This window comes from Colobus angolensis, unplaced genomic scaffold (genome assembly GCF_000951035.1).
Source record: "Colobus angolensis palliatus isolate OR3802 unplaced genomic scaffold, Cang.pa_1.0 Scaffold298, whole genome shotgun sequence".
Taxonomy (NCBI): Eukaryota; Metazoa; Chordata; class Mammalia; order Primates; family Cercopithecidae; genus Colobus; species Colobus angolensis.
In genome coordinates, this window is record NW_012116243.1 from 3,908,582 (window position 1) to 3,933,573 (window position 24,992).

The window sequence follows — 24,992 nt, forward strand, 5'->3', positions numbered from 1 at the left end:
TATTTTTATTGATACATATTATATATATATATATATCTTGGGTAGCACTTTTCTAATGTTTTTCAGTTTGCTTACCAATGAAGTGGAGAACCAGGTCCAGCTCTTTCTTCCCTTGGGAGCACAAGTAGAAACCCCCTGATCCAGCTGGCATTAAAGAGGTTAAATATCTAAATTCCAAAGTTACTGACTTAAGTAATATTATTAACTACTAATCTTTTACATGCTTCTAGCCATATTTATCCACATTTACTCTGTTATAATTGTTCTAGCTGGCTTGTTTTTTATTTCTACATGCAGTAACATTTCCTTGTATGGCAAAATTTTTAAATTATGAACATATACGACATGTATGACATGTATAAAGTACCTATAAGGCATCATATATATTGTATAAGTATGTGTGCCTTACAAAGACAAAGTTCTTCCCCAAAGTGACACATTGATTTGAATGATTTAAATATCCATATGCCAAAGATGCAGTACTGACAGAATGAACCACAGAGGTTAATATGTTGCTCCATATGGCAAGTAAGGCATTGGCAAGACTTAACTTTGCTATGTTGTATGCATCATTACCTCAGAGCTGATGGACTGGGAGAAAGTCCAAAGAAGATTTAAAAAAATAATAATGGACAAGAGCCTTAGAAATCTATCAGAAGATTTAGTAATATGATAAGGGAACATTTAAAAGACAATATATTTTTTAAAGCATTAATAAATTGAGATAAAAATGTTGAGGAAATACAGAATATATGTGATAAGTGACCACTTCCATTCATAAAGATTATAAATAAACAAAAACTAAACAACTAAATGGAAAAATAGGTAAAGGAAAGGCAAGTCACAGAAAAGTGATTATACAAACTTCTGAAAAAAATTGAAAATAAATTGAATTTAACATATTAATATACAAAAAATTAATATTTAAAAATACTAAAATTCAGTAATCATTAAAGAAATACAGAATAAAAATATATTTGTGTACAGCAAATTGGCAAGAATTTAAAAGAATGCTGTGAATCAATGTGAATAAGGATGTGGGAAAACAGACATGCATATGCCAGCAGTAGAAGTATATCTTGCACAACCCCTTTGGGCGGTAAGTTAGAAATATATTTCTAAAACCATGCAAATTTGCCTTTACTTTATCCCAGCTGTTTTATGTCTAGGAATATATTCTGTGAAACTACAGACATGCAGAAAGACTATAGACATGCAACATCATTCATGATAGTTTTCAAAAAAAGAAAAAAATTAAAACCTGAAAAAATAAAATATCCAACAATCAAGTGTTAGTTCTATAAACAATAGTATGCCCATTTGTAGAATACAAATGCTGCCATTATAAATCCTGTGCCATAAGAAAATTTGTTGGTAGAAAATGTTCACACTGTATTTCTAGCTGAAAAAGGCAGACCAGATGTCAGAATCTATGATGTCACTTTTTGAAAAGTATCTGTGCACCTCAAACATGCAAACATGTATGTTCTATACAAAGAGAACACACACACACACACACACACATATATATATAGAGAGAGAAATTTTAGTGAAACACACCAAAATATTGAGTGGTATCTTTAGTTGTGTTCCAAATAAGTTTATTCTTTTTTCCATTGAGCAATCACTTTTGTAATTAGAGAAATATTATTTTTTATCCATACTCAAAAATATATTTATTTTTGAATTATATGTCAGTCCTTCCTCAATTAAGTATTTGTTTAATAGGTTTTTTTAAATATTGTACATACGTATAGATGGTTAAGTATGTAGTAGGGACATCTGTCTTAACTGGGTGCATGTAGATTTTTGAATCTATTTAATAGTTCACTTACCTGGGATATAACTATTCTGCAACTCCAACTCTCCAGTGAATAATTAAGAATGGAAAGTGGCCGGGCGCGGTGGCTCACGCCTGTAATCCCAGCACTTTGGGAGGCCAAGGCAGGTGGATCACGAGGTGAGGATATTGAGACCATCCTGGCTAACACGGTGAAACCCTGTCTCTACTAAAAATATAAAAAACTAGCCGGGCGAGGTGGCGGGCGGATGTAGTCCCAGCTACTCAGGAGGCTGAGGCAGGAGAATGGCGTGAACCCGAGAGGCGGAAGTTGCAGCGAGCCCAGATCGCGCCACTGCACTCCGGCCTGGGCGACAGAGCGAGACTACGTCTCAAAAAAAAAAAAAAGAATGGGAAGTAATCCATGAAAGATCGCTAAAGTCTAAATATATGCCATACAGTTCCCTGCATTGAAACTCTGACAGTTTAGATATAGGAGATTCTTTGGCGGCATCTTTATTTTTACTTTAAGCATAAGTCTCATAAATTTGGTTTTCAGGTTCTCATAGATTTTAATCAGCAAATTAGAAAAAGACTGTCAGGGAAGGTGCAGTTCAGAGAGAAAAGAAACAAAGATACTTTTTAAAAAGATGGGCAAGACAGTAAAGGAAAGGGGCAAGATTCTTAAAGCATCAGGTAGTATGTGAGAAGAACCCTGCTTTTTTTTTTTTTTTTTTTTTTTTTTTTACGGAGTGCAGTGGCCGGATCTCAGCTCACTGCAAGCTCCGCCTCCCGGGTTCACGCCATTCTCCTGCCTCAGCCTCCCAAGTAGCTGGGACTACAGGCGCCCGCCTCCTCGCCTGGCTAGTTTTTTGTATTTTTAGTAGAGACGGGATTTCACTGTATTAGCCAGGATGGTCTCGGTCTCCTGACCTCGTGATCCGCCCGTCTCGGCCTCCCAAAGTGCTGGGATTACAGGCTTGAGCCACGAACCCTGCTTTTAAGTTGTCTGCCATATCTACTCTTACACCAAAGTTTAGTCATTCTATTCATAATGATTTCCTAGAGTTGTGTGAGACAGTGGGATACTATTTTCATTCTGTTTAAGAGTATAAGAAAGTATGTGCTACATTTTAGAAAGTTTTTCACTACAAGTGGTTAAAATTTTTTAAAGGTTTTCCTCAAAGGGTTACCCCTCAGTTACTTGGATAATTTCCTTATGTAAAATACTTTTTTTCTTGACCAAGACAGTCAAAATGGGGCTTTGGTATGGGTATGTGTGTATGTATTCTCACCAAGCAAGTGGCTAGCAATAGGCTTTGATGCTTGGCGTTGTAAGTACCAGAGTAGCAATGAGTGTGTAAGATGGTCTTGGAGATGCTAAGGATTAGAAAGATCATCAAATAAAGATCTTGTAGAGACCTGCATTTCAACCTAAGTTATAATAGTACTTAAGAGAGTAAAATATGACCAAACTACATCTGTCTTACCCATTGCTATCAATTGTCACATAATCTAGTTCAATCAGGGTCTCTAAAAGGTCCAAATCATAGTCAAGTCACTTTCCTTTTTTCTGATATATTTTAAAAAATGCAAATCCAAGTTTTAAAATTGTGACGTCTTTTTATTCTCTAATCTTATGTGAATGTTTCTGTGACCATATGTGTAACCTTATTTAAAGATGATGATTTAAAAGTGTAAATTTGAGGCCTCTCTTAGATGTAAAAGGTCTCTGACAAATGGCTCTTCTCTTCTTCCCCTTATCACAAAGAGTACGAGACAAAGAGTAGTTCACTTGTAATAGGGATGGGAGGGAGAAGAGAGAAAAGAGTGTCTGGAGCATGAGACATCTTAAACTTCTCTAAGCGCCTACATTCTTATCCCTTAGACCAGGGGTCCCCAACCCCCTCTAATGGAAGAAAACTGCTCTATTTGAGTCTTTATAAATCTTATGAGGAGCTCTCAATTTCTTTATTTCAAACTACAAAGTGCTGCTTGGAGAGAACATATTATCCTGAAGGGACCTCAACAAATCTAGTTTTGTATACCTACACCCATAGAGAAACAAACTTAGTATCAGTCAAGAAACTCACAGTGGTATGACCTCACAATGGCAGGTGTTGGAAATTCTAGTAAACAAAGCTTTTAAAGGATTACTTTTAAAAGGAGTAATGTAGGTAATTAGTTTTAGGAGACTATGGAAACACACTTATAAGGTAAATAGGAAAACTACAAAACCATGTGGCTGGGAATAAAATTTCCAGAACAGTAGTAAACATGAACTGAAAAAGTGCCGTTTCTTCACAGAACTCGAGAGTGAAAAATATTTACTTTAGACCAGTACAGGTTCCTTGCCACTTAGAAACTGGACTGCCCAGCAGGAGGTGAGCAGAAAGCCAGGGAGCATTACCGCCTGAGCTCCCTGTCAAATCACCGCCGCCTCCTGTCACATCAGCAAGGTGTTAGATTCTCAAAGGAGTGTGAACCCTGTTGTGAACTGCACATGTGAGGGATCTAGGTTGCACACTCCTTACAAAAATCTAATGCCTGATGGTCTGAGGTGGAACAGTTTCATCCCCAAAATATCGCCATCACCATCCCCATTCGTGGAAAAATTGCCTTCCACGAAACCTCTCCCTGGTGCCAGAAACGTTGGGGACCACTGCCTTAGACTGAGCATCTGTCTGATCAGCTGGCTCTCGTTTTCTCTAAGTCATCCCTTCCTTCCTTTGAACCCACCTTTCCCAGTATACCTCTCTTGCTCCATCACCTTTAAACATACTTTCACTTTCTCTGGAGCGTCCTATACCCATCTAGACCTCATTTTCCTTAGCAAGCCCCATTTCTCTACCAAATCTTCTTTAACTGCCCCTTTTATTACTCTCTCATAGCACTTACTGCACTAATTATGATTATTTACATAGTTATCTCTCTCCCTCAGTAGACTTTTCTGACACTACTCTGGAATACAAAATAGTAACTTGACTAGGAACTAGGTGGTCAGCAAACACAGCCATAGAATAGCATGGCATTGGCCTGGCTAGCTCTTACTAGAGGAAATAGAACAATAAGTTATCTCTTCTTGGGTTCCAAAAGACAATATATCTTTAAAGTGATAGTTGTTTTTATGTTTCTCCCCTGTGATTAACATTCTCCTTGCATAGAAATTTACTGAGCCATTATTGAAAATGAAATTTCATGTGTCTTTGCTATATTATTGTTATCAGAACAATGTGTCACTTATTCATGACATTCTAAATGTTTGACCTGGGATTAGAGCCCTTTGCAAATTTATCTTATATAACTGTGAGGCATCAAAACAGAATACATTGTAATTTAATTATGACTAAATAATGTTAAGTTCATCAAAGTAGCATTTAACAAAATTGTATTGGAAATAAGTAATGGGCTCTAAAATAATGAATTATAGACCAAGTATTTTGAAGAATTTGTATCTTTGGCTAGTTTCCTTTCCCTTTGAAAGTGGAAAAATAGTCTAAAATGAGTTTGCTGAACAGAAAATTGTTGTAATTCACTGAATGATGCCTTCCTGATGTGCTATACTTTTTTGATGGAGATTTCAGATTTTTAAAAATATCATTTTGTTTCTATATTTGTTTTATCCATTTTTGAGTATTAGAGGTAATATTTTTCTACACATTACTTTGAGACACAAGAACTGGAATCATAAGGTTAAATTCAGACAAACTGAATTGGTGGCAAGACTACTAAATTCAAGTGAAAAATTAGGTTTTCTGCTTTATATGCAGTATATTAAATTTTCACTCCAAAGGCCATAAAACAAGAAACTCAAGAAAAGAAAATGCAGAGATTACTAAATTTACAAACTGGTACAAAAGCTACAGACATACAAAGTTAGAGAACGTGACCAGGGTGTGTGATTTCTGTTTTGCTTTTGCTAATGGCATGTAAGGCATTTGCTGTAGTAGAAATTACGGAGAACTTGACTCCAGTAGAGATTGTTCCAGCAAAGAAACTTTTAGAAACAGATTGGTGTCATTACAGCAACAACTACAGTGATCTGGAAAATAACATCATAAGAGCTGCGGTCAAAGCATAATCTGACAGCAGCCCAACACCTACTGAAAATGCATTTCATCTTTCTCATATTTTAGAAACAGTTCAATGGACATTTTTACAGACCAAGTTATGAGACAAAGTTTACAGACAAGTTATGAGACAAAATTTGAAAAAGGTTTTCCACATTTTGTCTCATAACTTGCAAAATCAGAAAGCAAATGACTACATTATTTTTAGCTCCATGAAGATGCATCTTTATAGAGTTATGGTTTACTGTGGTGCCTCCTGTTCTTAGTGAGGATCAATGCAAGACTTTTCAGTTTGTACAGCATTTCTGAGACTTTCAGGCAACCATAGCTGTAGATAGTCAAGGTATTTTATTCCAGGAGGTAAATAATATCTCCATTTGAGTTTAATTCCAGGGAAAATTTGCCTGTACATTTATACAGACGATTTTGTACATTTATACGAACTTGAGGAAACAAGGCTATGTATATGTAACCCTACATATTTCTCTTTCTGCCATAGCTGCTGAAAATGTAAAATCAAAGTCAGTTCCTGAATGTTACAAAATCTACTATATCATCAGGTACCTTCTCTTCTTAGTTTAAGATGGTCTAGATTTTTTTTAATCCCAAATCTTTTTGTTTGTTTTGTTTGTTTGTTTTCTGAGACGGAATCTCGCTCTCTTGCCCAGGCTGGAGTGCAGTGGCGCAATCTCCGCTCATTGCAACCTCCGCCTCCCGGGTTCACGCCATTCTCCTGCCTCAGCCTCCCAAGTAGCTGGGACTACAGGCACCCACCACCACACCCAGCTAATGTTTTTGTATTTTTAGTGAAGATGGCGTTTCACCGTGTTAACCAGCATAGTCTCGATCTCCTGACCTCATGATCTGCCTGCCTCGGCCTCCCAAAGTGCTGGGATAACAGGCATGAGTCACCGTGCCTGGCCCAAATCTTTGTTTTAACCTACCAGACTCATCATATAGTTATCTAATTTGTGCCCTGCATTAGGGGTACATGGGAAATAAATGTAGCCTGCAATCCATTTGCCTACCCAGAGGGGAGACCAGTTTTAATTTTCGAAAAGACAACATAAGGCTTGAAGTATTGCCAATACCATAAACCCATTAGAATTAGGCCGTGTATAAATCATTAATAAATATAAATGTCAGGTTTAGGACTCGTGCAGCCCTCTGGAAAAGTATTGAATTATGATTGCTGTCAGGGGAAAAAAAAGGTCAACATATGTCTGATTTATATGTGTGGGTATACAATATATAAAACAAATATAATCAGATACATACGGAATTCCAAGTATTTATAGAATAACTTCACTGTGAAATTATGTGTATATGCATGCTTTTATTATACTTACGGCTACATTTTCAGTTTTGCTATCATGTTCAGGAAAGCAAAGCCCTTTCAGGGGACTTCTCAAACTGTGTCAAGGAAGGAAGTGTGGAACCTGTAGTTTTATGCCTACCTGTCTTATTACCACCATTATAATAAAACTTTCATTGTAAAATAAGCTGTTAAGAACAAGCCATTTTGGAGATATTTTATTGAACTTTAAATAAACATTCGTGTTGTCTTTTAAAAATAGATTAACAGTGGATTAACAAAACATAGATCAGAACTAGAGAGTATCACAAAAGAGTATGGAAGAAGATACCATAGCTATAGACGTGGTATATGTATATAGCTAAACTCAAGTGATTTAGTCTTTAGAATTAGGAAAATATATTCATTAGCCACAGAGTCAAAATGAAGATGAACATGAAGCCTTTTTATGATCTCATGAGGCAGAGAAAATTTCATTATACTATGGTGGTGCTATTTTTCAAGCAAACTATGAAACCAGAATTTTATGGTAAAAAAAAAAAATCAATTTGGACACTCATTTGAGGTTTTATTAAAAAGCAGCATTATGTTATGATCAATAACATTATCCATCGATATAGTTACAGCTTCTGGTTGTACATATATATACAGAGATATTTCAAGTGACAGGATTTGATATGATTGTTTTTCTTTGTGCTTTTCTACAATTGCTTGATGTTTTATTTTAAAAATGCCTTATTTTACAAAAGCAACCAAATTCATTCTAAAACTAGGGAAAAAAAGGTTTAATGGTTGTATTCTCAGTAATAAAGTGTGCTAACAATTCCAGTATTTCATATTTGACTGAAAGATCTTGGGTGGGGCAGTGGGAAGAGTGAGCACCAGAATCACTTCTTAATACTAACTCTATCGTTTATTCACTGCATAACACAGTAGTCGTAAGCATTTATGTATTGCTTACTATTTGCCAGGATCTACTCTAAATTTTACTACTTTTATCCTCACTATGAGGCAAGTGATATCTTTATCCCCAGTTTACAGATAAGGAAAATGAGGCCCAATGATATATATGTAGTGATAAGTGGCAGACTCTGAATTTGAACCCAAGCTCCAGAGTCCTTGTATTTAACCATTAGCAGCATGCTGTCTCTCATGTTGGGAAAGTCACTTCAGTTATCAGAGCCTCTGTTTTCTCATCTCAAAAATAAATCGACTGGCTCCAGAATGTTTTATTATAGACAGTTTGCCTGGAAACACAGAAAGAATCAAGTGGCAGGGAGCAATGAATTATCATATTCTTCTCAGTGATCTTTCTCAAGTCATTGTCTTATATTTGTTTAAGGGTCTCTAGGTTTGCAAAAACTAGCCAGAATATATGCATACTTGTGCAAAAAAAAAAAAAAAAAAAAAAAAAAAAACCCGTGCTGCTCAAAGAATGGGTCCACCCTACATAGGAGTTTAGTTCTGATAAGTCTCATAATTGGAACCAGAAAACAAGTGTAACAGATGTTTTATCATTATACTTCTTCACAACAGGTGGCAGGGATAGCTATAACAGTTAGGAACCTTTACCAGAAATATGAAAACTGAAGGAACAGGGAAGAAACCTTCAGAGACTGTGCTATGTTTATCTTCCTTGATGAATTGTATCACCAGCTTTGAGAATATTAAATGCAAGCTGATCTTTACCATGTAAAAGGTGAAAGATGAAATGATTTCTGTGTTCCAATTTATTAGGAAAGATAGGATAAATAATTCAGAACTGGAAGTAGGAAACTTTTTTATAGAAAGTAAAAGGGAAACAAAATCCATGCCTGTAAGATGAACATGGAAGAATGAGTGGATTAAAGAATACAGGAAGGAAAAACTCACATCCTATAGCCCTTAGCCATTAACATTTAGCTAAAGATGGAAGGAAAGAGGAATCTAGTTTAAGACGTAATTTACTTACACTTTAGCCACTTTCAAAATGTTCAGAGAAGGGAAAAGTACTATTCGCCACCTATATCACTTTTCCTATTGTGGCTGTAACAAATTACCACAAATTTTATTCAACCTATAACATCATCTTAAGACCTTAAAATGAAAAAATGACTCAGTTGGAATAGGGACCCTTCAAAACTGAAATTTTGAAATAATAGTGAAAGATCCAATATTGGCTAAAAAAGGTTAGACATACGCTATAATAACAAATACTACACCTCAATGGCTTGATGTATAAAACAGTATTTCTTACTCATAGAAGATCTGTTATGGGTCCTATAACTGCAGAGCATCTCCATCTCAAGCAGGAACTCTGAGAAACTAGTGTGGGTTCATCTTATAACTCTTATCATCTCAATGTGTGCTCTACATTTGCCATGGCAAGAGGAGCCCTAAACAGTTACATGGGAGCTTTTTACTCCCTAGTTCAAAAGTGACATGTGACACATTCATATTCTCTTGTCATATGGCCCACCTAGCTCTAAGGAAGCTAGGAAGTGTCTTCCATGTGCTCAGGAATGAAGAACCAAATATTTATGTGTCTTAAGTAACTGATGTGCTACTGCCTAGGATCCTATCTGGCAAGAAACTTTCTGTGAGAATAGCATGAGCAGGTTTCAAAATTTTTAATGAGCTGAGGTCATTGAAAAATATGAAGAGTAGTCAAGTTAAAAAGTAAGATGAACGTTTTGGGGGTTAGTGTTCAAACTAGGAAGAATAGAGCCAATACTTAGAAAAGATGTGATCATTTTAACAAGAGATAGGGCGAATCAGGAGAGAACAGAAATTACATAGAGGTACTTGTAATTCAAGAGTGACTAGGAAAGTTTAATTGCTTGGAGTGGGTTTCCTGGTTAAGATTAATCGTAGCCCTAAGTAAAAGAAAACCTGCTAGTGAGATCACTAAACTGTTGATAGTGATCTCAACACTCATGGAGAATAGAAAGGGAACTACAACACTCAAGTCTGCAAATATTGTCTTGATTTTTCACAAGAGTGAAAACATAGATTCTGAAACCTTTATACCAGAGAGCTTGATGATACTCTCTTACACAATTCTAAAATGGATCATAAAATAGATTGAGTTCATAGAAGGGAAAGTAGTGGTCAAATGAAGCCAGCATGAACTCAAAAACATTTCTTTCTCTTCATTTCCTGAGAGAGCCTATACGCTGGTAGATAAGGGAAACAGTGTGGTTATATCAGGGTTTCACTAAGGTTTTTGGCAAAGTTTCTCATGATATCTCTGAGGACCAGATGAGAAAAGGGGTTGTAATTGATAATACAGCTAAGTGGATTTGTAACAAGTGGCAAATAAGAGAAAGTTTTTTTTAAAAAAGTAAGAATAGAAAAATAAACTAGAGCCAAGTCATGAAAATCCTTATAAGCAATATTAAGGGATTTAGACTTTTTTAAATTATAATCTGTAGTTACTAAGGCTAAGAAATAAGATTTGCGTTATAGAAATAACACTTTTCTGCAGTGTAGACAATGCTTAAAGGAAACTAATATCAGAGACAAGCTAGGAGGTAAGAGGTGAGTGGACGGAATTGAGGGAATTGCAGCATAATTAGACAGTGGTTGATAGATTTGAAAGACCTTAAGTTCATAAGGTGGACAGGGTTTTTCATTAATAGAATGTCAGAGTGGAAATAGAGTGAAATACCAAACACTACACTCAGGAAGATGACTTGAGCAAATTAGTGAATAGTGGTACCATTGGCTGATAAAGCAGATTTGGATTATGATAAATTTTAGGTAGCTGTAAGATAGCAAACTAGAGCTATCTATCTGGAGGCACCTAGTTAAGCCCTGGAACAAAGGAGGAATTTAGGGCAGAGAACTAGGTCTAGATCTCTAGGAGTCATGAGCATATAGATGACAGTAAGAGCCATAGAAGGATATGAGATGATCTAGAGAGACCGTGTAGACTGAAAAGAAAAGAGCACCTGGGACCAAACTGGGGGAACATCAATGTTCAAGGAATTTATGGGCAGAAGAGACCAAGAGGGGGTAGTCAAAGGTGGTCTAGTGTCTCAGAAACTAAAGGAATAGTTTCAAAGAAGCAGTGGTCAGTAATGTAAAGTGCTACTGAAAAGTCAAGAAAAATAAGGCCCTGAGTATGCATAGCGTGTAGCCACAATGAAGCTAGAGCAGTTTCAGTAAAGTAACAGGGGCAAAATCATATTAATATTATGGAGGGCCAGGAAAGGAAGTGAAATAATAGAAACAGAGAATGGGGTGATATCTGGAAGGGGCTCAGAGGTAAGATTTTTTAATGCTCAGATGTTAATGGAGTCAATGGAGAAGAGGAGGTAGAACACACTTGGTAAGGAAATCATGCTAAACTGAGACCCAGCCAGTTATTTCTCCTAGGCCATAAATCACAGGAATATCATAGTATTTTTTGAAAACGGCTAAGCTATGTGGATTTCATGCTTGTTACATCATGATGAAGCTTGGTATAGCCCCTTACTCTCTCCACAAGTCAATCAGAACTGCAGACTTACTATTTTTCAATCAATCAAAAATATATACACAATTAAGTGATCTTTATTACCTTCTGAGAGACACTTGTGTTTTTAAATCTGCTGGCAGTTCAGTGTTACACAGATTTTCTTAGTGACTATTTCTATGAAAATACTTTAAAATGCAATTTACTTCTGTGATCAGTAATGGGGGAGGCTGTAAAATTTACACTGTTCTAAATTCTACTACTCCCTTTGCTCTGTCATGCCTGGACTGTAATTTTTGTAAAGCATTATCTTCTTGTTGGAATTTTCTGCTGGAGTGTACATTGCTGTTGCTAGTGTTTTATTTTATGGCTGGCGATGAGTTCTTATTTTTTTTCTGATATCGAGCATTTCAAACTGTTCCCTAATGAGTCTGCCGCTGTGCTCTAGTGCTGTTAACTTTGATAGATTTCCTATTGTGAGGACACGCTTCCAAAAAATAATTGACTTATTTTCCTTAATGGCTTTCCATTTTTATGGAATTTTCATTATTTCTAAAAGTGTGGATTTTAGTTTACCTACCCAGAACTTCTCTGATAGAAATTTAATTTCACAGTTTAAGTGGCATTTTGAATACTGGGGACTTGGGAACTTTGATGCATTTATTCAGCAAACATGTATTGAGAACTACTGTATAGCATCTACCTCAGTATTGAGGTTCCAACTCACATAAGAAGTTCTGCACGAAGCTGACATTTGAGACAGAGTCAGACAAAGCTATGATTACTGTTCAGTGAGAAACATGATGAATATTGCCATGGTAACACAGAAAAACCTTTCCAAAAGTAACAATGCCTGAGTTAGGTTTTGAAGAATGCAGGATTTAGCTAGATGAAGAAGGGAGAGAGCTAAAAGAAAAAAAAGAGAAAAAAGGTGTGCGTGTGTTTTTTAAATAGGCCGGACACAGTGGCTCATACCTGTAACCCCAGCACTTTGGGAGGCCGAGGTGGGAAGACTGCTTGAGCCCAGGACTTAGAGACAGCCTGGGCAACATGATGAAACCCTGTCTCTACAAAAAAATACCAAAAACAGCGAGGCTTGGTGGCACATGCCTGTAGGTCCCATATACTGGGGGTCAGAGGTCGGGGTTAGGGCAGCTGAGGCAGATGAATCACCTGAACCCGGAAGTCAAAGCTGCAGTGGTCACTTCTCTAATCAGACCACTTCAGTCCCGCCTGGGTGACAGATTGAGACCCTGTCTCAAAAAATATATAAAATATAGTCTGTGGATGAGTTAGGAAAAAGTGATGGCAGGGAGAATGCTTCACTTAAGAATATCAGTCCTCTCCTAGAATTATAGCCTCCATTTTGTCATTAAATCTACCATTTACTTTTGCTTCAGTATTCTTTTAAATCTCAGCTCTGTTAATCACACCTCTCTTCAGAAATCTTTCGTGACTCAACATTGCCTTCGGATGATAGCTAGCATTCGAGACTCTCCAGAATCTAGCTTGAGTGCCTTCATGAATTTAGGACCTACTGATCCTCTGAAAAACAGAAGTACTCGTTGTTCCCTGAAGTCACTTCTCACTTTCTCATCTCTACCTCTGCTCAGGTTATACCTTCTCCTTAGAATGCTCTTCTTTTCTCTCTGCCTTTTCTGCCATATCTTAGAATCATACCTATTCTTTGAAGCTAAAATATCTGAAATAATTATTAGTATGTTCAAGAATACCAATAATGAAAGTAATATAAAATAATTATTAAAATAATTTTAAATTCAGTCATTAAGAATTTTGTGGGATTACGAAAAGATATATTGCTAGATAAAACAAAAGGGATATAATATGGTATGTTTAATCACATTAAAAAAAATTAACTGCTGAACAAACTTTAGGCATATTCAACCTGGTATTAACAGTCATTATCTCTGGCCATTTGGGTAAAAGCTGCTATTCCCCCCCACCCCCCTTTTGGCTTTTCTATATTTTATCAGTAAACTTGTTGTGCTTTTACAGTAGGAAAACAAAATAATAGATGTTATTTTCAACTTTTAAAATAGTTCTAAAAACCCTACTCTTCTTTCAAGCGGCTCAACTTAGTCTTTCCTTCACAGATTTTCCTGCCATTCACCAATCAGAAATAATCTTTACCTTTTCTATCACATATTTTTGTGTTTATAGCAGCATCTCTCATTCTATGTTATGTTTTAATTACATGCTATAACTCCCACAGTAACCAGCTGGTACTGTGAACAGGGATGATTCTGTTGAATGAATGAATTCATGCTAATGGCAATTTGAAGTAGTTATTTTCTTTAAAGGGCTTAAAACCTTATTAGAGAGACAGAACATGTCAAGAAAAATATAAAATAGATGTTAATTTATAAGACAGTAATTGTCAAGGAGTATATAAATGTGGGATGTGTAGCACAGTCAGTACTAAAGGACTTCTTTAAACACTGTCAGTAGAATCCTGTTTCACAAAATGAGATTCCGAGATTATGCTGATAGGTGCCAAAGGAAGCAGTTTTACTTGGAAATATACTTCAGGAACATTTGAAGGTCAAAATTATGAATGCAGAGGCACAGACTAGAGTCTGCAAATAGTCGCAATCCACCTTCCCCAGGCCTCTGATAGAGGCTCTGCACAAAAATAGTCTGTGGCAGCAGTAATCTACTAAGCAGATGATCTGCACTGATAAAAAGCCATTGACTAGTTTTAATTTACCTACCTTTTTTGTTTTCCTAGTGGTGGTTATTAAAGTGACAAAGAGAAAGACTACATTTGGTGGGGATGGGGATCCCAACTTAAACCTTGTAAAGAGCATCTGCTGGGAGGAAAGAAGTGAACCAAAGCTATCTTTCTGTCTCAAATCAAGTAAATATTTAGTGATAGATTGGAATGTCATTCATGCTTACTACATTCAGATGTAGTACAACAAAAACAAGGCATCCCAAATAGATTTCTTCCCCTAAAATTAAAAGTTAGCCTATGGAACTATACAGGTAACTCTTAAAGATTCAGTCAGATTTCACACTCAGTGATACTGATTGGCATGTCTGCAGACTTCATAGGAAGAAACAGTGACGAATCAAATGACAGGGATGAGAAGACATTCATGAGGCATCCTCTCCACCAGGAAACCTTGTTGTGTGCTAAATGCAAACTGGTTCAGTTCATTTTCTCTCAACTCCTTTCTATATTAGTATCTCAATAACTTTTCTTGAAGAAATATTACACGCATAATTGCAAATGGTAGTGTGTTTCATAAGAAGAGAAATCCTGTTCAGTCATAACTTGCTGTGCAAAATACTATCCCATCCCGTAAAATGTCTTCCCTGCTTTAGGAATTCATTCTTAGAGCTGTTAAATTTCGGTTCTCTGTGCTAAATAAATTCATCCAGTCCTGGTTCAAGTAACCTTCTTATGTCTAGATATTGTTTTCATTACTGTTGCCTTTAATTTTGTCTAATTATAAAATGCCAGAGTAGACATAATTTGGCAGCCCTTGAGAAGCACTGCCTGCTCTTCTCTGAGTCTGTTTTAGTAAGCAGAATGTCAACTGTCTGGGTCATAGAAGAACAAACCAACCTTTGGGACCAGACCAATTGTGTAGCTGTATAAGAACACCTAGAGAATTTTTCTATCTGAATTCTGAATTTAAGATAAAAATAGACCTCTAATACCTGAACCTTCCCTTGGGAATCTGAAAGACTGATGGATGCTACATGTGGGAGTTCGGGAAAAGCCACACCTTGATATATTATCTTATTCTTTGCCATTCTTAGCATAATGACCTTTTTCAAATACTGTCTCTCCAAGGTGCACTAAAGGCTTTTGAGTACTTGTCATGCATAAACACTGAGTGCAAAGATCAAGAGAAAGTAATATGTAAGATTAAAAATAGGAAAAATAGGAGAGATGGCTTAAAGTAAGATGCTGAATGTTGTTAATGTATTCCTCTTACAGCTTCTTTGTTTATAAAAGGTTCATTATTTAAATATCCTTTTCAAATAGTGTCTGTAGGATGCTTTTGTAAGTAATATTTGTAGATTTAAAATTATGAGGCCATAAAAATCTTGAAATATTTTAAGTTCAGGGGTATATATGCAGGTTTGTTAGATTGGTAAACTTGTGTCATGGGGGTTTAATTGTACAGAGTATTTTGTCACCCAGGTATTAAGTCTAGTACTCACTAGACTTAGTAGGTTATTTTTCCTGACCCTCTCCCTCCTCCCACCCTTTATAAGCCCCAGTGTGTGTTGTTCCCCTCTATGTGTCCACGTGTTCTCATCTTTTAGCTTCCACTTATAAGCAAGAACATGCGGAATTTGTTTTCCTGCATTAGTTTGCTAAGGATGTTCCTTCAAAGGACATGATCTCATTCCTTTTTCAGCTGCATTCTGTGATGTATATGTACCACATTTTCTTTATCCAGTCTACCATTAATGAGCATTAAGGTTGATTCCATGTCTTTGCTATTGTGAATAGTGAGGCAGTGAGTCTATGCATACACGTGTATTTATGGTAGAATGATGTTATTCCTTTGGGTATATGCCCATATATTAGACCCCAATGCAACCCCAATGTGATTGCTGGGTCTAATGGTAGCTCTGTTTCTAGGTCTTTGAGGAATCGCCACACTGTCTTTCACAATTATTGAACTATTTACACTCCAACCAACAGTGTATAAACCTTCCTTTCCCTCTACAACCTCACTAGCATCTGTTACCGACTTTTTAATAATAGCCATTCCGACTGGTATGAGATGATATCTCGTTATGGTTTTAATTTGCATTTCTCTAATTATCAATGATGTTGAATTTTTCATATGCTTGTTGGCCATATATATGTTGTCTTTTGAAAAGTCTGTTCGTGTCCTTTACCTACTTTTTAACAGAGTTTGTTTTTTTTTTTCTTGTAAATGTTTTTTAGTGGTCTAAAATATGTATGTACTTTTTCAGGAATGCTTTACTTTCAAGTCATTTTTTTACTGTTAATAGCTTTTAAAACTCAAATAGGGTGTAAAAATGAGTAACATTTCATAATATAACTCAATCTGTTTCATAAGAGTTCTTTCTCTTCAAAGACTTGGTCAATATAATTCCTTAAGACAGTCATATCATTACTTTATTTGGATATTAATAGAAACGCCATTTTTTCCCATGGGATAGTATCTTGAAAATAAAATAGAAAAATAGCTTATTGAATTTTACTTGTACTGTTTTACTGAAAAAAAAGGCCAAAATGAAAAGTGTACGTGCCATCTAGATCCTGTTTAGTATTGGAAAAGGCTACATTAGAGCCTCACACTCCCCAGCAAGCCTTTCTCTCTCACAAATACAGTCCACAAGGGTGCTGGTCTTATGGAAATGACTGAACAAAAATCCCACCAAAATAATTTTTAAAAAGCAGAAAACGTATCCTCAGAAGCATTTTAATATATTTATTTTCTGGAGTTTAACTTAAATTTGACTGTGTGGCCCCAGTTTTGCAATCCCATGTAAAGAAATCCACAGTAACATGTCATCTCAAGTTCTTTATTAGTAACACCCTTAACTTTATAATTTTATATAGTTACAAATAGATATTTACTGAGGACAAATAACAGATTCACACAAAGACTTGCTTATGACTATTATATATTTGTAAGAATCTTAAGTCGCCTTACTATTTTTTAAATCACTTTTATTTCTCTATAAATATAAAATGCACCAATTTTAAGGTACAGTTTGATGAGTCTTGCCAAATATGTATAGTCATGTAATCATTACCACACTTCCATCATCCCCAAAAGTTCCCTTGCACTGTTTTGTAGTCAGTACCCTTTATCTATCTCTGGCCCTAGGGAACCACTCATCTGTCACTGTAGCTTAGACATTTCTAAAATTTCTTTTAGATCGAGCTGTGCAGTATGTTTCGTCCTTCTTTTTTTTTTGAGACGGAGTCTCGCTCTGTCGCCCAGGCTGGAGTGCAGTGGCCGGACCTCAGCTCACTGCAAGCTCTGCCTCCCGGGTTTACGCCATTCTCCTACCTCAGCCTCCCGAGTGGCTGGGACTACAGCGCCTGCCACCTCACCCGGCTAGTTTTTTGTATTTTTTTTTAGTAGAGACGGGGTTTCACCGTGTTAGCCAGGATGGTCTCGATCTCCTGACCTCGTGATCCGCCCGTCTCGGCCTCCCAAAGTGCTGGGATTACAGGCTTGAGCCACCGCGCCCGGCCTTTTTTTTTTTTTTAACTTATAATGCTTTTCAGATCTATCCATGTTATTGAGTGTGTTAGTTTATGCTTTTTTATTTCAGAGTATTTCATTGTATGAATATATTAGTTTGTTTTCCAATCTCCAGCTGATAAACAGGTGGGTTATTTCCAGTTTAGGGCCATTACAAAGAAAGCTGCTCTGAATAGTTGTATGTAAGCCTTTGTGTCAGTGTGTTTTTTTTCTTGAGAAAATATCTAGGTGACTGGCTGGGTTCTATGGAAAAAATTTACATTTAGCTTTGTAAGAAACTACTAAACTGTTTTCCAAAATGGTTGCTCCACTTTATGTGCTCATCAACAATGTACGACAGCTGCTATTTCTTCATGTCTTTGTCAACACTTGTTATGGTCAGTCTTGAGTTTGTCATTCTGGTGGGTATGCAGTGATATCTCATTGTGGTTTGCATTTTTTTAAATTAGAGGCAGGATCCCACTATGTTGCCCAGGCTGGTCTTGAACTCCTGTGCTCAATCCTCCCTGCCTCGGCTTCCCACAGTGCTGGGATTACAGGCATGAGCTACTGCACCTGGCCTAAAAAATTTTGAATAAAATATTAAACATATTTTTAAAAAAACATTTCTGCAACTTAGTGTATTCTTTGATATCTAACATAAATATGATTTGGAATATAAGGAAAACCTTAAACTATTCTGAATGTCTGATAGGGTTTTAGACAGTAACTTCATGGCAGTTTGATGAGGTTTATATGTCTATTCTATAGCTAATAGATTATGAAAACATTCAGAAAATAAAGTGAATTCCTTATTGCCTAATGGTTGTTTTGCGTATTGTTGAATTAGTAGTCAGTCACCCAAATACCTAAGCTGCATAATACCTAAACCAGTTAACATTTAAAAATAATGTTTGAGATTATAGCTGGAAAGTCCTAGTAGATTGGCTCATTCTTTCTCAGAGACACATTTGCTCCCAGTAAGGTATTTTCAGAGGCCTTCATCAGCCTTGCTTCAAATAAGCTGAGCAGTGAAGCAGACACAACTTTCCCAAAATGACATCAGTGCCTATTTAATAATTAGACCACACACTGGTATAGTGTGTTATTCAATAAATTACTGATTGTTTTCACATGGATGGAATTTGAATGACCCTGTCTTCCATTAGTGATAGTATTAAGATAGTCCAAGATGGCCTCCATTTTCCTTTACTATTGTTAACTAAGTTGCTCTTTGCTTAGGAGGAGGTCCTCTGGTCCCTGTTTGATACTTACTTCTAATGCTGCCTACTCCATTTGTGCTGATATTGCTGACATTCCGCCTATTACATGTTTTATATATTGCTCCTTTCTGAATCATGTCCATGTCTGTATTGAATTGTGCTTCTTTTATTCTTGCTCTTACAATGTGTCTTGATTCTTGTTGTTTTCACTATATTTGCTGCATTTGCCATTTAGTATCATTAATATATCTTTTTCATGAATTCTACCTTTTAGAAATACAGTTCTTTTTTTTCTAATTGGTGCCTTTTCCTCAAATTACATTTCCTGATAGCAATATTGTCACATCTTCTGTTTGGTAGCATTATATGTCTTACCAGTCTTGCCTTTTACATCCTAATCCTTATTTTCACGTATGTGAACAGGAGAGCAACTTTGGCATATTTTTACTTTTTACTTCCTTCCTTCCACTTGGCATGTTGACGCCATCTAAAATTTTGTCTCCATTTTTTAAACAGATGAATCAACAATTATGTAGTGATAATTGTCTTACTTCTTTGCTTCTGTTTTTTGCTCCCCACTTCTTCCCCTTTTGTAGATTCCCTTTTTACATTATAAGGAATAGATCCTTGAGTAATTCTTTTTTATGTGTACTATTTGATGATGTATTATTTAACTAGGTCCTATCAGAAGAGCATAAAAGTTCCATGAGGACATGAATTCTTGTCTTTTGTTGTTCCCTGCCTTGCCTGGAACAGTGCCTGGCAAGTAGTAAGTGCTACATATATATTTTCTGAATGAATAAATTTTTTATGGAAACAATTATAAATTGTCTGTCACATGTTACTACTTTCTGACACCAAGTATATTCCTCACACTTACATGTGACCTTTATTGATGACTCAGGGTCATCATTATCTCTATATTGCTCTAATTCGAGTACCTCTAAATTAAATAGTTTCAATATGCCAGGTTTAAATTTTTCTTCTCTTTATATCAGACTAAAAGCGGTAGTACAGAAACTTGGGACAGGATAGAACCCTTGGGGCATGGCATTTGCTAGCACCAGAGGTATTCCAAGAAGCAGTGCCTAGAAGGTGTTAACAAAAGGCCATCAGATCCATAGAGGAAGAAAAGGAGACAACATGAATTTCGGAGGGAGAAACTATCCTCAGATCAGGGAACGACCACTTTCAGGGAAATAAAGTGCTCACCACACAGGTAGGAGGAGGGAACAGACTCAGTGTTATGTACATGTTGAGCAGACTTGGAGAAAATCTGTGACTATTCATGAGGGAAATCAGGCACTTGCATAGTGGATGGTAAACATATGTAACGTACATCCCATGTTCACTCTATGGTGGCATTTTAGTATTAAAGTAAGGTGGGACTTGGCTCTTCGTGCCCTATAGTTCACCTTTTTTGACATAAAGACAATTTGTGTGCAGCCTTCAGCTGACTGAAACTGGCTGTCTATCAATAAACAATGTTTATAAAACAGGTCCTCTTCCAATTTGAGTAATGGCGGGACCGCAAGGCAGGGGAAAGGGGTTGTCAGCTGGCATCCAGCGGTGTGTCAGGGTTGGTTGGGAAAATTTCCAGCTATAGTTGTTTCAGCAATGCTTCTCAGGAGCTGGTTTCTGCTTGATTATAGGAAAACTTGTGGCATAGCATTGGGACCAACCCCTCATCCTACTAGCCATGAGATTTTTTTATTTTTTTTCATTTTCTCATGTTAGCCACAGGGTTTCCATCTTGTCTGTCTGTTGGGGTATATTTTAACAGAGAGATGACTTAATTGCCTGGCAGATGTTGGTGCAGCAAAGCTTGGAAGGGGAAAATTTAGGTTTGTAACTCATAACAAACCAGTTAAAATGAATTCAAAGTTGGAGAAGCCAAGACAGGAGACAGTATTACACCAGTGAGAAGGCACCTGCAACAGCTTTCTATCAGGTGTGAATGAGAAAGAAGCAGGTAATTAGCTTCGTTCCCTCCCTGAACAGTGATCATTTTTCTTCCATCTCTAACCCCAACTCTGCCCATTCTTACTGTTGAGCTATCATTTGCACTATTAATAAATCTGTTGTATCAGTTACCTATTGATTCATAAAATACCACCCCAAAGTATTTTGTCTTATAGTATAGTGTCTCAAAGTATAATTTCTTAACACACAACTGTTTATTTTCTTATTGTTCTATCAGTTTCGGTTAACAGTTTGTGCTGGGCTCGGCTGAATGGTTTTCCAGTGTTCTACCCAGGAATCTTTTTTGTGGCTTCAGTCATCAGTAACCTTACCAGTGCTGGAGAGTATAACATACCCTCACACTTACATGTCTGGGGCCTTTATGCTGGCTGTAGGTTGAGTCCCTCTCATCCGACATGGTTTCTCACCTGGGCTTCTTTACATGGTATTAGGAATGTTCCAGAAAGACAAAAGTTGGAAGCTGCAAGGTATCTTGTGGCCTACACTCCAAACTTCATACCATCACTTCCACCACATTCTGCTAGGTTAGCCTAGATACAAAAGGGTGGAGAAATACAAAATGTTATGGCTTCATTTTTCATACCACAACTGTCTCTGAGAGCCTACCTCTGAGCATTACCTTCAAACTTGGAATTTTCAATATTGTAATTTATCAGTTTGCATAACTGTCTCTTCTTATGGAATTGAACTCTTTGAGGAAAGGAATTAGTTTATCTGTATCTGCAGTATATAGCAGAGGACTTGCTATGAGTAAGATCTCAATAAGAATGGTGTGCCAGCTGGTTGATATGTACATACATGAATGAATATCCTGTTTTACATGGCTAAATTCTGTGTGATTACAAGATTAACAGAAATGGTACTTTGCAAAAACTCCAAAGTAAACTGGAAGTATGTCTATTCCATTTTAAAATAGTAAGGGTTTTTGTGTATCTGTCAGCCAATAACCATAGATTGCCGTGTTCCTAGAACATACAAATTCATCTGCATAATAGAGACTTAGTAATGTTTCCTGATTCAGCTCCCAGATCAAATAACCAGAAATGATTGTCTCTTTTCTCCACCATCATCGTCAAACATTTTGTATATTTTGTAGTCCAAGTTACATTTTGTCTTTGGCATGTATTTAAGGTCAGATTCATTACCATTTGTGCCAAAATAACAAGGTCTTAAAAGTGGTTGCAAATATAGACCCTAATTACTTTGTAACTACAGTTCTTAAACCTTATGTCAGATTTCCTGAGGGCCTTCTGCCAGGATTGGAGTTAACAATGAATGCAACTATATTGCCTGATAGTAAAAATAGCCTACTAGTTCTGCCCCAGTGTAACCTTACCCTATCTGAATGGGAGTGGTCTGAGGGGGAGGTACTTGCTGGACTAGGATTGTTGCCTGTAGTCTAGACAAGCAGGATAGCCAAACCTAATGTCCCTTCCAAAGGTAGAAAAGTTTCAGTATGAATGAACAGAAGGAAAAACAGTAGCTGAGGGTAAAGAAATGAACAAATGGGTTATATGAGAGAAATCCAATATTGTATTACCTTAAAAGAGGCTCAGAGCAAGAGATGACATTGTCTTTTAACTTAATTATACCAAATGCCTGAAAGAGTAAACCTGTATATTTTCTGAGACTACTCCTGCTTTGGAAGCCTGCAAACCTGAGTGGCCTCACTCTGGGAGTATATTCATACAATATGATGAACCGGACAAATTACAGTATTAATGACTAAATGAATTCTAGTAACGTCCCAGTATCTTTTAAGTTATATATCCTTTGGATGTAACAGATCCCGTTAGAAGACTGGGAGTTGACTGTGATATTGTGAAATATATATTTGGTCTTTGTCCCCTTTTCCTGGCATAAATGATGTCTTTTTATATGCTAATGAGTTGACTGACAGCTGGCAACCCCTCGCGAGCTTCAGGATGGGGCCTGGTCACCAGAAAGACCAAGGCATGACTGAAGGGTTGGGACTTTTGTCTCCATCCCCCAATCTCTGGGGAGGGAAGGAGGGCTGAAGGTAAATTGGTCACCAGTAGTTTAATCAATTATGCCTGTGTATTGAAGCCTGCATAAAAACCTAAAAGGACAGTGTTTCCAGAGCTTCCAGATAGCTAAAGATGAGGCAGGTTCTGGAGGGCAGCACACCCAGAGAGGGCATGGAAGCCCCTTCCCCCATACCTCTTCATTTGTATTATTTATCATAAACTGGCATGTTTAAAAAATATTTTGAATAATCTAAAAGGCCTACTACCTAATAGCACTAAAATGACCATTTGATATTTCATGGAATTCTAAAATCCTATGTCCTAGTTCTTACAAAAGTAATTCACTGAATTTCACCAAGATCCTATGATACCCACTTGCCTCCATTGCTGTACACTGTTGCCGAATGCCGTTAAGCAGCTGTCACATTTTTCTTCTTGTAATTTGGAAATTGCTATAAATTTGCCAGAATTCTTCCAAACCCTTCAGGCATTATAAATTTTACATTTATATAAATTATTTTGTCCACCAGACACTTTTATGTAACTGTGGTCTGCAAGTTAGTAAAAGTAAATTTCATTAAGAGACCAGAAGGACACATGTATATGCAAAGTTAATATTTGCTCAGACAAGTAATCCTTCATTAATGCACACTGCACATTTTTTATGAATTACATCAAAGAATCACAAAATGAATAACAACTCATCATAGAAGGACATTTGGTGAATATTTTAGGTAAATATTTTTAAAAACCTTTATCTTGTAGAACTACAAGAAAAGTAGCTATGCATATGAAATCAAGTCTTAATACCATAAAGTCTTATCAAACATAATGCAGAATTAAAATTGAACAAAGATAAAGCAAGCTTTCCTGACTATGGAAAGAAAATATATAGAGACAGAAAAGAAATTGAATTTTAGATCTTTGTTTCAAGATAAAAATGAATTATTGTAAAATAGACCTGTATTCATAACTTAGACTCTATTTCAGTTTTGTACACTGCAAGCAATCATAGGACTGCAGGGAAATTTATTATAAAGTCACCTGAGATATTACTTCATAAACATAGAAAGCAATATTAGAAATTGAAATGGGAATAATGAAACTTTCATTTTAAAAGAATGTAAATGGGAGGCAAAGAAGGAACTGTTGAGATACATAAAAGAAAGTCATTACTTCTTTTGAATTCCTATAAATACTGAAAACTGTTGTCCATTAACAGAATACTGGTGCTACAATAAATATATTTCCCCTTTGTATGTAGGGACCAAAACTATTCTAAAAATGCTTTTTGTGGTGATATGCCAGATGAGGAGTTTGCCATCTGCCACCCAGGAATGTGGCCTAGGAGTCAGACATCCCCAAACCAGAGGTAAATGTGCAAGCTGACCATAAAGCTGTCTGGTTGGGAGAATTTAGGGGACACAGTCCATTATTGACACTCTTGGTGAAGTACAAAGTCAGTGGCATCCCTTGTACAAAGAAGAAAATCCTGCAAAGAGTTAACCACTGCAGATGATTCAGTATCTAAATCTAGGTGCATTCCACTATAATTAGGGTGTATTTGTTCATTAGTAGCTGAACATTTTGCAGACTATAAAAATTTAAATGTTTCTGAGGCTCATTATGGCACCTTGTGCATCACAGATTACGCAGTTGCTCTGTATCTTTATGTGCCTTTTGTATCTTAATTTAGGTCTTAGTGTGAATATGTATATCACTTCATGAAATTATAAACGATAACAAATGATTATAGAGGAATTGTTATATACCCTTATAGAAAATAGAATAGAAAAAATGCATATTTTAGTCCTCCCAATATATTCTTATTCCTTAGCCTAAGTACCAAGTCAAGGGCTTTATTTCATTAATCTTAAATGGGAAAGAAAATAGTTCCCAGGAACAAAATGGCAGAAATCTATCTACTCAGGGATTAAACAGTATAACTTTTATCAAGATAAAATGAATAGTATTTCAAAGAAA

General features: G+C 36.4%; 1 protein-coding gene across 1 annotated transcript in view; it reads left to right on the top strand.

Annotated features, from left to right (window-relative positions):
• The window catches only part of FER (fer (fps/fes related) tyrosine kinase), a 435,538-nt gene that overhangs the window by 393,950 nt on the left and 16,596 nt on the right, over positions 1 to 24,992 (top strand). The gene's annotated exons all lie outside the window — the stretch shown is intronic.